The sequence below is a fragment of the Plectropomus leopardus genome, chromosome 23 (assembly GCF_026936395.1).
Source record: "Plectropomus leopardus strain MGB_pleo_1.0 chromosome 23, ASM2693639v1, whole genome shotgun sequence".
In the NCBI taxonomy this organism is placed as follows: Eukaryota; Metazoa; Chordata; class Actinopteri; order Perciformes; family Serranidae; genus Plectropomus; species Plectropomus leopardus.
The window spans coordinates 7,557,123-7,573,038 of NC_142198.1; the positions used below are offsets into that span (position 1 = coordinate 7,557,123).

Genomic DNA, 15,916 nt, shown 5'->3' on the forward strand with positions numbered 1-15,916 from the left:
CTCTGGGTCTGGAAACTTACATTCCTCTTTACAAACTTCATTGTTTGCAAAAAGTACAATTGTATAGAAGTCTATTTATGAGAAAATGAGCCTTCTCATGTGATCTGTTACCTCAGTAAACATTTTCCTAATGAGTTTATGTTTTCAGACAGTAGTTTCAAGTCTCCTTCAATACAGCATGATGTTCATTTTATAAATCATGGTCTCATTTAGGGCTCATTTATACTGCCTTCATGAACAAAAATAGAAACATCCAATGTAACCATCACTGTTCTCATACGACAGTTGCGACAGTGGAGGTCGCAATAATGCACCTTTTAGGGGAGGTAGCATTATGGTGGTCTGTGAGGCCATTAAATACATTGCAACATGTGGACAGAGAATTCTTTTCACAATATGACAGATTTGTTAAATGTCTTGGTCGTGTCCCACATGTGTATCTTGCATCGATTACGCTATACTGCCCCCATGACCTTCGCCAGTGCTGCTCGGTTTGTCAGTATCCATAAGCTTCCAGAAAACGTGCGAAAATACAGACAAAATTAATGCAAAATATGGACAGAAGGCCCCATCTGTGTCTATATATGTTTGTGATGTTGAGCATATGAGCCCTTAGTGCAAAATTGACAATATAGCAGTGTACCTTTTTACTGCCGTGGTGACATGCATAGTTTCTTTAGCTTTCTTAGTCAGATACTCCACACTCCACCCTCTCATCACTGCGGAGTTCCAAAAAAACAAAAAGGCAACAGCCAAAATGCCAAATTCAAGGCTTCAAAAAGGGACCTCTCAAACCAATGGGTAATGTCACGACGGCTGCGTCCACATCTTTAATACAATCTATGATTATTGCTATTCCACCGATAGCAGGATCATTTCCAGTTACTTACTAGCATATAATGTCCTACTCACTATAACAGATGCCGAATGTGATAAACAGATCAAATTAATACCCTGTGATTTTGGAGGTTCTACATTTCATTGTTTATTACATAAATATAGTCTTTTAAATCTTTAAAACAAATTGTATGAAAATGTATCCTTGTAAGGTATTACTACTGAAGTTTTTTTTTTTTTTTACAATACTTATGTATAATTAAAGTGAGGTGAGACAGTAAGATTTTCATTTTCAAAGTAGTTGGTGTATTAAATGTTACAACACAGCAGTTTATTCTTCACCTCTGTGAGAGGCAAAGGTAAACGCTTTAAAAAACCTTGTTAAAAGAGTCATTGTTTCGTTTGTTACAGCTCTGCTCTCGCTGAGATGTCTCTGTCGTTCTCAACATTGTATTGAAGCAGTGCACGTTGCACGTGATGCACTTAGGTTTTATTGGTTGCATCGTGGGAATTTTTCCTGCTGTTTTTCCTGAGGAGTCGGAGCTTGAGGACCACCAAGAGGCTCACCAGCAGAACCGTTTTCAAACAGTATGCTCAGCAGTGTTGTTCTAGCTCTGAAATTCCTTCTCGCCCGGCTGCCTGCAAAAACCTTTACAGCAAACACTTCTCTGCGCGTGTGTGTGTGTGTGTCTGTGTGTGTTTTTCCTGCTTCTAATGGTTATACTCCACTGAGCATTCTGACTGTTTTGAAGAATGACATAGTTGAGCTGTGCCACAGATGTATGCCAACAACAAGGGTTCTACCAGCTGTTTGGAGCGCAGTCCGAAAAAAATCAGGATAACACAGATAATACATTTTCCAAGTGTCATTAAGGATTGCGTGTCTTTTCACAGCCACTCCAAGAGGCCTCTAAGAGGTTTAGCCAACTAAGTCTGAAGCTGTATCTAATGAGTTGGCTCTCTGTCCTTTCCCTCACTGTGTGTTTAAGCTCCAGGAGCAATGGATGAGCCTTACTCAGAAAGTTGACTGCATGTCTTCAGGATCCTGGAACCGCTGCACCAGAGAGCCCCCTAGACCCCGGCAAAGGTAACTAACACCTCCAGCAGGGCCAGGGGATGCATACAAATAAGCTGACAAGGTGTTAAAGTGCAAAAACAGCATATTACATACGGTGTTGACATGACATGCTACACCGGTTTCTCTTGCAAAGCAGACTATCTGAAACTTAAAAATACACAATATGTTTCACAACCACTCTTTTCCATCTCCCTGCCTTTACTATCATCTGTTTTTGTTTTTTTGGGGGTTTTTTTTCCCTCTGTGCTGGCAGCACAAGTGGCTGCAGGCAGCCATGGTTGGAGGCATCATGTTTATGGCTTGGTCATCCATCCTCACAGTATGTCTTTTACCTGTCCCGTTCTCATGAATACTATATTTTAGGAAAACCTGTAGGAAATTTCTTTAAATCAGGCACTAATGTCTACAGTATTTGGTTATCAGAGGTCAATTTGACCTCACAAAACACATTTTTGGCCATAACTCAAGAATTCAAAAGCAAATTAACACATTTCTGATAGAATAAAATAATGAAGTAATGACATATTCAAAAAAAAAAAAAAAAAAAAAAACAATGACCATCTTCACTGTGACATTACAATGTTCTGAAAAAACACTTTTCCTCACCATCATAACAGAGGGGGAGAGATTTGGTCAGACTGTTGCCACTAATCTTGGCTACCAAGAGGGACGATGACAATTAATCGATCAATTTAAGAATTTGATCAAGCGTGGAATTTAATCAATCAAATAAAGATCTGATCTGATAAGTAATAATTAGTCTCCTATTACATTCCAATTATCAGGAGAATGTTGTATTTTGAAAGCAAGTTTCAGTGACTAGCTTTAGCAATCAAAGGGCCATCAAGGGGACAGACAGAAGAGTGTGGCGGAGACATTGGAAAAGGAAGCAGGCAACACAAAGCATTACTCGCTTATATATTTTCTTATTTGTTTCATTCGTCAACACCATCTTTATTTGTTTGATGGGCTGGGTTGTGCTGTCAGAGAACAGGCAATATGTTGCTGTGAGCTTTGATTGAGGAAAACAATGTTTTCGTGTTTGTTTGTTTTTTCAAATCACAGTAATAGATTAGTCGATTTTTAATGTTACCAAAGATGGCTTCAGGAAAGTGCTTACAATTTGCCATGCTACTGTCCACATTGTGTAGATCATATTGATCTTCTGTGCTGCCTGGTTGAAGATGTTGAGCATTCACGTTTTAGAATTTTTAGCTTCTTTGCAGCAACATCCATATTTGGAGTATTGCAAACCGTCATGCTACAACTTTGCAGATCCTTAAAAAGTCTTTAAAGGCATTGGATTCAATAAAGCCTCACTTGGTATAAAAATGTAAATAAATTTTTAAGTCTTAAAAATGCAAAGACATGGGTTTTAATCCTCCCCCTGTTGCATTATAAAATCTCAAAATACTCAAAAACATAATGCTTCTCACGTTTCATCATTATGTCACCCATAATGATGAAATGTGAGAGTAAATTTTGTCTAAAATTTTATTCAGAGTGGCATAAAAAAGTCTTAAATCTGTGTGCCTTAAGCTGGAGGAGCCCTGCGCTCATTGGTTTTGCTGATATTGAGCATCAGGTGATTGTCATTGCACCATGTGAGAAAGCTCTCTATCAGTCTTCTTTGTGAAAATAGCTTTTAGACGAAGAATTATTAGCATCATACATGCTTATTGCCCGTGAACTTCTATTTAGCCAAAAAACACACTTAATACATTTTTATTAAATTCCTTCAGTCTTCACTTCATATATTATATGAGTCTAGACAGACATGGATATAAATGGCAACTTGACTGGTTGGCAGAGGAATACAACTGTGAGGCGGTAATTCTAGTTAAATTACATTGGTATTATCAGCAGAGCTTTGTCTCCCCCCTCATGAAATATTGCTTATTCTACCTTTCCATTATTTGGACCAAGTCATTTTCCAAAGCAGCAGTTTCCCTTCCAACCTGTTTCTTCACTATATTAACTATGATGAAAGCATTATAGCATTTGGAAAAATGCTGTATGAATAGAATGAACTTGACCTAAGATGGACAAATCTATCAACAGATCAGGCTTCATTAAACAATAACCTATAATAAGACGTCCTTTATATTGATTCTGGAACCGTTAAGATAAGCAGAGTTACTGTAAACCCTACCAGGTGTCCTAGATTTACTGTGAAGCTTAATTAGCTTTGACACATGGCCTTGCATTTGAAATGAAATTATACAAATGTTGAATGAGTCTCATTAAACTGATAATTAGATATTACTTTACACCAAAAAATGGAAATGGCATGATTTAATGAGACATTTCATAATATCCAGGAGATGTCAAAATGAGTAGAGGATGAAAAGGAAGTGATCGTATTCCCACCCATTAGTCGGGACCAACTCTCCTGGAAAATATTAAACTATTTGTTTCCAGGTGTTTTAAGATGATTGTACAGACAGACATGATAAAGGGCACACAGACACACACATAGATAAGCTTACACAACATGTGCAGTGTTGTGTTTTGGAGAGTCAATATGATGCCAGACATGCTGGCACATTATCATACACATAGTCCCCGCAGCAGGAAAGTTTTGCATAAAGAATGCAAAATAACAATAGGCAATAAAAGCATGTGGAGAGATTTATTTATCTTGCTCTGACATTTACTTCAGACGGGGGAGTTCTACCAATATTATTCTTTTTCAGACACAAACACGCACACATATACAAAGGGAAGAATTTCATATTTTGGGGCTGAACAAAGTCATCTATCTTCCCCATGTGATGCCCTAGCTTTGTTGCAGTTCCAAGGTCTGAGTCACATTGAGAATCCCATGCAGACAGGGCAACACCTTGTATATGGCATGATAGGATAGAAGAATAGCCATTTGTCCTTGTCAAACAGCCCAGAACACACACAGACAAGAGCATGCACACAACACTTGGATTTTTTATTAAAATCATCTTGTAGGTAAACATGCAAACACAGACACTCTCACCCACACAGTAATTCTTGACAAAGTGAGATGGCATCATAGATCACAGGAGAAGCTCTGCTGGATGTAAATCAGGACTGACATGTGAGTCATGCCTTATGCATGTTGTTTGACTGTAACCTGCATTAAAGAGACAAGCTATAGCACAGATCACAACGTATTAACTCAGCTCGGTGTTCAGCGTCCCCGACGGGCTAGCCTCGATAGAACAATGCTGGCTTGGAGAAGAACGAACTTGATGAATCTTTATGTCATGAAAATCAATGATGTTGTCAGAGACAGGAGCCGCATTTTGGATTTGACTTTGTTTTGGTCTGGAGAAAAAACAGAAGCAGATACTTGTTCGAAGTGTTCCTGCTGCCTCAAGGCTGAACACATTGATCCCATGGAGGTTAATATTAATGTCAATGGGGCGAATGGCTGTGTGGGATAGATAAAATCAGTGTGGATGAAGGTGTGTATGTTTGTCCACGGTAGGAGCTGGTTCAGCTCTTTAACACCATCTCAGACTCTAAATGGCTCTCTGGTCAGAAAATTACTTGCAAGACGCTTTTCACTTTAAGAACTTTTCCTCAGGGAGCTTCATTTTCCATAAGAGAGCAGCAGTGTGCAGAGGTTCTTCTGGCTGGGTGCTGGATAAAAGCAGACCTGAAAAACAAATGGGAAAATGAATTTGCTCACTGGATCCAAGCTCCCAATCCTTGTTTGCAGTATTTTAATCAATAAGGCGTTCATCGTGAAAATCAAATGTAACATTGCAGTGAAAATTGGGAGCTTTAATTCAGTATGCAAATACACAAATGTGATCAACACATCAAGGCTGTTTTCTCCAGACCAAAAAACTTCCAAGTTTTACTCTGGTGTTAAAAACAAACCCACAACTAAAGAAAAAAAAAGTCTTTTTACTAGCTTTCATGTGGTGATCTGACCTAGCTCATAACTGTCAATACAATTTCTCCTAGAGTCACTTGGGGACATGTTAACTTTCTTCATATACTTTATATAATAAAATAACAATGTAGAATTGAATCCAAAAAAGAGAAACTGCTGCAAAACATGTGTTTTGTTGGCAATGATAACAAGGAGACAAAAAAAACAGGAGAAAAAAAATGGAATAATGGCCAGCTGTAGTCAGCATTATTGGAATGTGTTAAACACATATTTGACCAATCATTCACTGTAATCCCTTTTCCAGTGGCCAAACTGTTTCTCTTTTCCCTTCTCATCGCTCTCCAGAGTACTCTTAACTTCTGCTTTTCACATTTTCCATATCATTCTTTCTTTATTTAGTTTTCTTTGTATTTTACTGATTTTTTTCTGCAGTCACAATGTTTTCACAGAGAGGCACTGAATTTGAATGCATAGTTTAAGTCTGCTGATTTTTCAGTTGTCTCAGAAAGCAACACATATGGCACCTTTTACTTGAAGATGTTCTTGTTTTTTCTGGTTTAAGAAACCTTACCACATTTTCTGTGTCAGTCGGTTTGGCTGTTATCAGGCCATTAAGTGGCCATTATCACTGGTTGTCATCATATGTGTCAAAAAGCGTTTGCCACTGGGTTCAGAAGTCCATTCTAAACATTTTTGTTTTTTGTTTGGTGGTGGTCTCTCATGGCTGTGAGGATTATGACAGGAGCAAAAGAGTAGGTCAGGTGAAGTAGTAGAAAGCATTAATGTATTAAAGAAAGTCTGGATACAGTCAAGGAGCGGTGTGTCATTTATTCCATCATCAAACTGGATGGCCTAAGTTTAGATAGTGAAATGAGTTGTTTCAGCACAGTTTTGACGCTCACAACAAAGGGTATAAGTCTAACCACATTAGGTGTGAGGCAGTGCTAGTAGATAGGTTTAACAAATACAGAACTTCACGTAAAGTCAATGTTGACTTATTTTGACCAGAGACGATTGTTTTAAATGATGTACCATGATCTGTAAAGTAAAACCTTGCAAAATTGCGATCATTTCACATCATTAGATATGCAAACGGTCAGTTAATGGGCTGATAACTGCTTCTCAACCCAACTGTAGGTGTGCCAAGGCCCCTTATAACCCATATCTATGAAGCTGAAAACCACAGATAACAACCATTGAATGGGCTGATATCACCCTAATTGTATCAGGTATGTCTGCTTAATCTTTCCCTACCTGTAACGACTGTCTTCTTATCCTTTTAGTATTGCAAGGGACCTTCCAGGATAACAGCTGACTGTAACAGTATACTCAGTAAGATGTACACTAAACACATTTGTGTAATCTTCTTTCTGCATTTACTGAGCAAAAAGCACTTTACCTAAAAATGAAATAAAATGCGAGAAGAGTTACCGTGGTTCTGTTTGATTAGAACATTTGCATTCCCTCTACCTCTGCTGTTGATATCAAATATTCATATTGCTCTTGTGCCTCTTCTCTTTAGCATGTGTTTTCATACATACACATTTAAGTGAGATAGCTGTTTTCAGCTGTGACGGAAAGGGACTGGTTAATTCATGACTGGTTTGATCAAATCTGGTGAATTTTAAGAGCGCAAGCAGAAGCGCCAGACACAAAAATCACAAAGTTAAAATGAGTTTGAAGTACAAATGTGTGTGGAAGAAATAGTCAGAAAAATTCATGAGGCAAGATCCAGACAATCTCATCCTCAGTCTCTCCAGTCAGCTCTCCTCCCCTTTCCCTGCAAGATATTCACTCAGTGACCTCCGCAGCCCCAGCCGGCCAGTTTTCCCTTCCACTGATCCGCACCTCTTATGCACCTCATCTTAAAAACCTGAGCATTACCCCCTTCACCATGCCACTTTCTCTTTATCCCTCTTTTTATTTCTCATCTTTCCATCCACCTATCCATATTAACTAAGGCATCAGATGTGTCTGAGCATGTGTTTGTGTGTGAGTGAATGTATATATACCACGCTGTATGCTCTGTGTGCTGTATATTTGACAGACAGCAATCATTGCTCGCACTCTTACTCCGTCTAACTTCACTTGCTTTATTTTTGCTTCGAAATGCACTGAAAATGAAATTGTTTTTTTGTTCTTGTTTTTGGACAACTTGAGCTTGATGGTTAGCACTCAAGCCTGTTTTCTTTTGAAAGAGAACATCTGTGTGTCGTCATTGTGCGATTTGACTGTAAGGGAGGAGCCCTGCTGCTTAAAACCCATGCCTCATACAACAAAAGGTGGGTATAAAGCCTGCGTTTTTATGGAGCATTTTGAGCAGCAAGGGACTGATGTATTGATATGCAACACAGATTTACAAGAAAATTTTAAAATGGCACGTCATATCGGAAAGTTTGCCGCTCCCTGCTATATACCCTTTTAAGTTCCAGACATACAAGGACATTTCTTTTGTACAGCCAAGTGAATAATGAGCATTGCAGTTGTGCTTTGTTGGCTTGTTCATCTCTGTCTTGCTGTGTTTGTCCCTGTTTTCACTCTGGGCCTCTATAATCCTTCAGAGCAAGATGAGGAGATGAAAGACAGCAGCAGCCACAGAGATGACAGTCGATGCTGGACACCTGCGGGTATAACTGAAGGCCAAAGACCTGGGACAGGAGAGGACATGGGAGATCAACAAGTGCTATTTCCCGTCCTTCTCATCCGTTGGAGCATATAAAGTATACACAGGTAGTGCACAGGACAGCCTGAATTTAGGGACTGATTATAAAAAGAGGGAGAGGTTAGACTTGTTATTTCTTTTGTCAGTAGATCAAAACCAAAAAATTCCATGGCACAATGTTTTACACCAGGCTATCTAACTTTTGCAAAACAGCGTGCCTTGGAATTTTTTGGTTTTGAATTTCTGACAAAAGAAATAACAAGTCTAACCTCTCCCTCTTTTTATAATTTTAACCTTTCCCTCCTTTTCTGGTCGTCTCTGTCCTTGAATCCAAAGAGCAGCTGTTTTCAAACCTACACAAGAAGTGCCACTTCTCAGCCAAACTTTTTAAGTAACTGATTGCTCTCCTTAACATGTTTCTTCCCCTTCTTACCTACTTTTCCTGTAATTTTTTGGGGAAAAAAGTGAAATAAGAACATTCATAAAATGATATGTTAAAAGTAGAGATCATGTAAGATAAAAGGACAAAAATGCTTAAAGGCTATAAGTTGGACAATAGAGTGCTTGCGGTAATGTTTTCACCCCAATGGCTATGCCTATGCTGTGGCAGTCGCTCATTCATAAGGAAATTTATGGATCTAAACTGCAGCTTCAAAACTGGCCTGGCAATTTTCTGTTTTTTTTTTTTTCAGCCTCGGCCTGTTCACCTTGTCTTAGCCATTGATAAGCTCCTGTTGCAAGAATTTTTTCCCCAAGTTTAGCTGTCCCCTACCTTTGCACTTTCACCTGAGATGATGATGTTGGCATGTCAGATTGGAAAAATTAATTAAATTCACACATTAATTTTTTTTTTTTTTTTTACATCTATTTTCTGATATGCACCTTATCGTGTACTGTTCAAAATTTAAAACAAAGGATCAGATAACCCATTAGTTACTCTAAAATGGAAAACTATTCAAAGAATGTGTAGTTTACCCTTTGTCAATAGCGGGAGCTGCAGCATCCTCAACACCGACTTCCCATGTTGGAAGTTGTTTGAAGTTGTGATGAGAAATCATCTGAGACTTAGATGGGTGGTCTCAGAAACACAAAGTCATCAGGGGTGCAAAAGATAAGGTGGTGTTGATGTGGCAGTAGGTCACTATTTGTTGTTTCCCAGGCATTACTGAGCAGAAAAGAGGGGAGGCAGAGGAGCTGGTCTCTTCCTAAACCTCAGATGAGCACTTGATCCTCCAAAGCTGGCATTTCTAGACTAAATATCCTAAGAGGCCAACAGGGTCTGTCCTTTTTCAAAATCAATAAATACAGCCTAAATTTGGAGGACACATGTAATATTTTGTTGTAGACTGGTTAATTGATTCACTATTTGCCAGATGTCATGTGTAAAATATTATACTCATTACTTTAAAGTCATGGAGGTTGTCTCACTTTAACACTGGTGTATAAACTTTCTGACAGTAAACTTTAAAAATTGTTTGACTTCACAAGTTAAAAAGGAGCACAAAGTTCATTTTGGTCTCTGTGAGTCTTAGATTGTCTAATTTTGAGAGGACAAACATGCTCAGCTGGGTTTCAGGTCCTCTGAAGGACACACCATTGTGTGCCACTTTGGACCACCTAACCCCTGAAAGGGGACACAGCTTGAGAGTCCCAAAATATGAAAAAAAATAAATAAATCAAATTGTTTTATATTCAGTTTAGTCTGCAATCTGGGTTGACCTTTTGGTCTGTTTGAAAATATGTTTACTTAATTACAGTAATAAAAGCAGCTTTGCGACTTGAGTGTTTGGTATAAACCCTGGTTGCGGTGTGCTGCATGAGAATGTAAAATCATGACTTAAATTACAATACACATAAAGTACAACAAACGCAGCATATGAATAAGACATCTCAAACCAGCCAGTATTATTGATGTTACACAAGCTAAGTTGTGCAAGAAAATATATAAATTTGAAGTAGTGAAAGTAATTTTCGAGGATACAGCTTGTCTGAATGAAAATGTGCAAGTACACTCTGAAATGTCAATTCCACTGTCGTCCATTCAATATTTCCTGCTGTGTGATGAACACCTGCAGTGCAAGTCTAGATTTAAAAAGACGGAGAGTGATAGAAATGTGAATAAAAGAAAGAATACTCAGTTTGTATGCAGAGTCGGTCATGAAGAGCAGTTGAGCAGTCGACGTGAATGAAGAAGTAGATGTGTGAAGAATGAACAGGATAGTATTTGCGAGCACTTAGAGCTCTGCCAGTATTCACAGTGAAGCACAGCTGGACATTCTCAGCTGCGGTGAGTCATTGTAGATCTCAGAGTTTCAGGACATTACAAAACTGCTTGTATGACTCTGTAGGTGAGCTACCGGAGAGCTTTCCAGCACTCAACAACACTTAAAAGTATGCAGTAATGATTGAGAGAAAAGAGGATGTGGGAGTTAGTGGTGAAAAGCAAAGAAGTGATGAGTTAGGCACAGAGGCGACACTAAAGCAATGAAAACTGTCCTTGTGACCTCAGTGGGATCTATACACTGAGGTCCAGTCACACAGTCACTGCAAACATGACGCTGGGCTTACACGGACATTAACACACATGCATATACTGTACATCCGCAGTGCAAGTATGCATTATTGCCTTATGGATTTGTCAAAGACATTGATATGTAAATGGCTAAAGTGTCAACACTGTTCTGTGTGTGTACACACAGTAGCCTGTCTCAGCACTTTGGCTTTCAAACTCATGTCGATAATACTCCTCCATCAATAAAACTAATCACATTTCTTTCATTGCACAAATGAAATTTGCATTGTATTGCTCCTTGTTGTGTTTTGTGGCATTGATGCTATTATACATGATTGCAGGATAGTACAGGTGGATATGTTTATTACTTGGTTTCTTTTTTAAATTAGGTTATTTAAATCTCTGTCAACCAACTCTCTCACACAGTAGGTGATTGTTTTGTGTGTTTTTTTTTTTTTTGAAAAGTACAAGTGTATACAATGATGTTTGAACAAGTAAGTAACCAAATTTGTTTGAAATTGCTCCAGACTGTCTGTTACTGGAAAAAAGTGACAACATGTAAACTCTTAAATCCCCTGAGAAAATTTAATTAGATTTTAGTTCAAGACTTTAAAAGGTTGCTGGCCTCTGTTTCTCGAAAGAAAGCAGCTTATTCACACAGTCCTACACACACGCCAGCTTATTAGAAGCACCGAACAGCTAAAAACTAATGCCAGCCTTAACACCAAACGACTTTTCAAATGATTCACTGTTGCGGACAAATTCCCAATGTCAGAATAAAATCAGGAGAGTTTTGCTGGAGTCGGTGCGGGCTCCTGTGATTTTGATTGGTGTAAGGTGGTCATAAAACTCAGCCAAGCTGTCTCAGGTCAATCTTTTTTCTCATCTTGACATTTTGGTTAGTCAAACAGGTTTCATATTATCACAGGTTTTTAGTCTTGGCTCATGTAAATACTGGAGTTCAATGGCATGAACATTGTAAACAACCTATAGCTGTGCTCTCCCCAGCACCAAACAAGAAGCTGCAACCCGGGTAGACAGTAAACATGGAGGGGATGCCGAGGTGGGGCTATAATGTGAGAAGGTCTTTGTTCTTTTGTACGACAGAAAAGGAGGAGAAAGAGGTGGATCTGTGGAGTGAACAAGGGTGTGCATGTAATTCTGCATGTATTTAATCGAAAAGCTAGCAATTATTTTAGTGAAAAAAACATTTTTAGAGTTGGCTTCTCATTCCCACGCTCTCACCCTCCACAATAAACAATGGAGGCTAACAGCAAGTTGAAGCGACAAAATACAAGATGCAAAGTTTGTATGCAAATACAGTTACATCTTTATTGAATATACTGATTTGTTAGCATATTGTTGACATATGACAATTTTTATTTTTCGATGCTAGAGTTATGTGGTTTTGCAGGAATTGTTTATCTGTGAATGCAAAAGGGCAATATATATATATATATATATATATATATATATATATATATATATATATATATATATATATATATATATATATATTCGTTATGCATTTCCTATATCTTCCTTTTTAGTATTATTTGCTCTGTCCATCTCCTCTCTTTTCTTTCTGAGCTGTAGACACGTATGCACCTCAACACATATACCTGTATGATCTCAAGTACCAGTCATAACATAGTAGAATAACTGGTTTGCAGGAAATGTTATGTCATTTTTCCTGAAGGGAGTTTGAAGGGATGTGTTCCACCAGGGGCAGGAAAGGAATAATCTCAAAAAGGATCATGTTGTAGTCTTGCAAATAGTGACACTGCAAAATCGTGAAGCCTTGGAATTATGAAAAACTAACATTGTCTTCTAGATGTGAGAAGGTGTCAGAGTTAACTGTTTTAGGTTTTTCCAAATTCTTTTCAAAGTTTTCTAGTGTATTTTAGGCACTTTACAACAGCACTGCAGCAAACCCTACCTTGTACTATACTGTGCTGTACTGTACACTGCAAAATAATCTCTAATCTTCACCATTTTGGTGCTAGGTGCAGATCAAGACACTCATTTTCTTGTTTTTGATAAGTACACTTTAATTTGTAGTGAGAAGGTGATCATGAGCAGCTGATTGGCATCCTGTTGTTTATATTACAGCATAAGCTTGTATTTTCAAACAAAATTTGTTTCAACCCTTTCTGGAAATATCTATAAAGATCACAGAAGAGTCAAAATGGAGGCCGTCACTGTGTCCGGACCATGTTACATTTCAAAAAGCTTAGCTGGCCGATGCAGGCAGGCAAACCACTATATTAGTCCAGTACAAGTGAGAGCCTCCTCTCCAGACTCTGGTGGAGCTTGGTGGGAGCCTGAAGCTTTTGGAGACTCTCCAGGGAGAGTTGGCCACGACAGAGTCTCAGATTCCTCTCATCTATGAACAGATTGCTATCCTGGGCAAAATTTAAGTCCCTGCAGAACAGGCTGTAAGCAGCACACTTATTAATAAAAACATACACACATGCATACGAGGTCATTCACATAGGTTGCAGGTTGTTATATAATACTGAATATTGACAGTATTTTGTGTTAATATCACCATAATGTCCTCTAAACATTCTAAACATCTCTCAGTTAGAGAGAGCAGACGTCTTTCATTACTATTTTATACAGTATTATCCACAGAGTGCAAATTAAAATGCCTGTCATACTTTGCACTGCTGATGGTTGTAATTGTGCAGGGAAGCAGGGAGGGAAATTACTAATTTGCTCTTTGATAGAAAGAAAGATGTGACCCAAGAATTTGTTGTATAAACACAATGTCATCTCACCTTCGTGTTAATCAGGAACACGGTTTTGAAGGACATTTTGACCCCTCTGAAGTGATATAATGAAATCTGTGTGGGTAGACCTTGAGGCATCAAAACACTGACATCAGTGGAAGTCAGCGGTTGGGTATATTTTGGAAAAACATTCTCATCATTGTTCTCATCAAGATTTCAATCCCGTTTCCCCACAGGAGCAGGATGAGTGGCTGCTGAATCGGGAGCCGCTGCGGCTCTAGCAGGTGTTGATTGACAGCTACCACAGACTAGGGAGCAGGAGAGGTTCAAGACCAGCTTCATCCTCTTCTCTTCAACAGGAGATCCAGACAACAGGTCAGGCACTATCTCACCCCTCTGACACACACACACACACGTACATATACTTAGAGTGGGGTGATGAATTAAAGGAAAAACCTACAGTCTTGTAGAGAGATATCTGGCCAACCAGAGCTTGAAGATTCAATACATGACACAATGATTTGACTTTTTCTAACATCATGTAAACATACTGACTGCCATCCTGTGGGAAACACTGCACAACATGCTTGGCTTTCAAGCTGTTAAGTCGTCAGAGCACCGCTGCTAGGCAACGGCAACATGGACGCTACTGTTTGGAATATCAGCATTTTACTCTGACAAATTTTAAAATATAAAGACCAACTCTATTCAGTTATATTTGCAATATATTAACTTACCATCCATCGAAAATGATAGTCCATGAACTGTGCCATTTCTGAAAATGTCAGAAAAAAACCCCACAACTGGGGGACTCCAAGTGGTTGTAAATACCACATGAGGGGGACGTTCAAATGGACTCTTCTCTGTCACGGTAAACATGACCTAATTTGAACACAGTATATGACAAGTCATTTTCATACTTTATTATTTATTCTGTATTATCCCTATTAGTATCTGTACATTGTGTGGATTTCTGATTGCTTGATATGTGATTGGATATATTTTTTTGCCCGTGTGTATGTCTCTTTTTGTATTCACATTTGTATTAATTTGTCAAGGACAGTGCACATTAATCAACATTACAATGAAAAAGTTAGATTGACTAATTTCCATCCTGTAGTCCTTTGGCAGAATGTAAATCAGCCCTACCTGCAGAGACGAGATGAGTGTCACATATTAATTGCATTTTCGACACATTACATTTACATTATACATACAAATAATCAGAAAACCTTCATCAAAGGTACCTGTGTGTGCGTGTGTGTGTGTGTGCGTGCATGTGTGTTGGCATTTCTCTGTCACACACAGATCACACAGAAATGTGTCTAATCTCTTGTGATTCATGTTCTACACATGTATATTCGGTGTGCTTGTGTGTGTGTGTTTATGTGTGCACTTGCACATTCGTATCTGTCCATCTGTCCCGTCAACCAAAGACCAGACGACTCAGCTGGGTGTCTATCTGCACGCCTGGCATGATGCGAGGTCTCAGCCTTGACTGGCCTGGCGGGTGGTCGTGTCCCTGCATGACACAGCAGCAGGCAGCAGCTCTCTCCACCTCCAACCCTCCACCCGCCTCTTCCTTTATCTCCTCTCACTGTCCTTCTGTTTTCATCCTACTGTCAAGTATGACACATATGGTAAATCACTGTCACATTCTTAATTAACTGACTCAATCCTAGTGTTGGGGAGCGAAACTTGGTTCAAAATTAGAGCCAAATCCAAATTGCCAATTAACCTGTACCTGGTTAAAAAAAGAAAAAAGAAAGAAAGAATTGACTTTCACTTCTGCTTATGGGTTCCTAAAAACGACAACCCTTTACTATTGCAAACAAAGAGTAGTGCTTAGGTGTTGCCCAGGAACTGCCCACATGACTACGACAAAACGACAACAAAGTTAATTTCAATGCACGTAATCTGAACATTTGACCTTGCCTGATTCTTAGTATGAGATGAAACAGTGGTGTCTTAAGAAAGCACTTGATCCAGTGAGCGCTGCAGGGGGGACTAAAGATCAGCCAAACAGCTCCACAGACGGGACTAATGTCATCGTCAAGCTGTTGTCAAGCATTGTCAGATTGTGCACTGGAACCAAAGAGGACTATTAACAACAATGACGATTGTTATGGAACATAGAGACACTATTATCAAGGCTGTTCTAAGTAGGCATTTCTTTTCAGTATTGTCAAACATTGTAGGTGTTTTTTTTTTTTTA

General features: G+C 38.8%; 1 protein-coding gene across 1 annotated transcript in view; it reads left to right on the forward strand.

Annotated features, from left to right (window-relative positions):
- LOC148185628 (uncharacterized) overlaps positions 1–15,916 on the forward strand; it is a 77,085-nt gene that overhangs the window by 54,145 nt on the left and 7,024 nt on the right. The window contains exons 15-17 of the mRNA XM_088073942.1: positions 1,827–1,924; positions 8,354–8,522; positions 13,938–14,076. The gene's annotated coding sequence lies outside the window, so the exon portion shown is untranslated. The remainder of the gene's footprint in view (positions 1–1,826; positions 1,925–8,353; positions 8,523–13,937; positions 14,077–15,916) is intronic.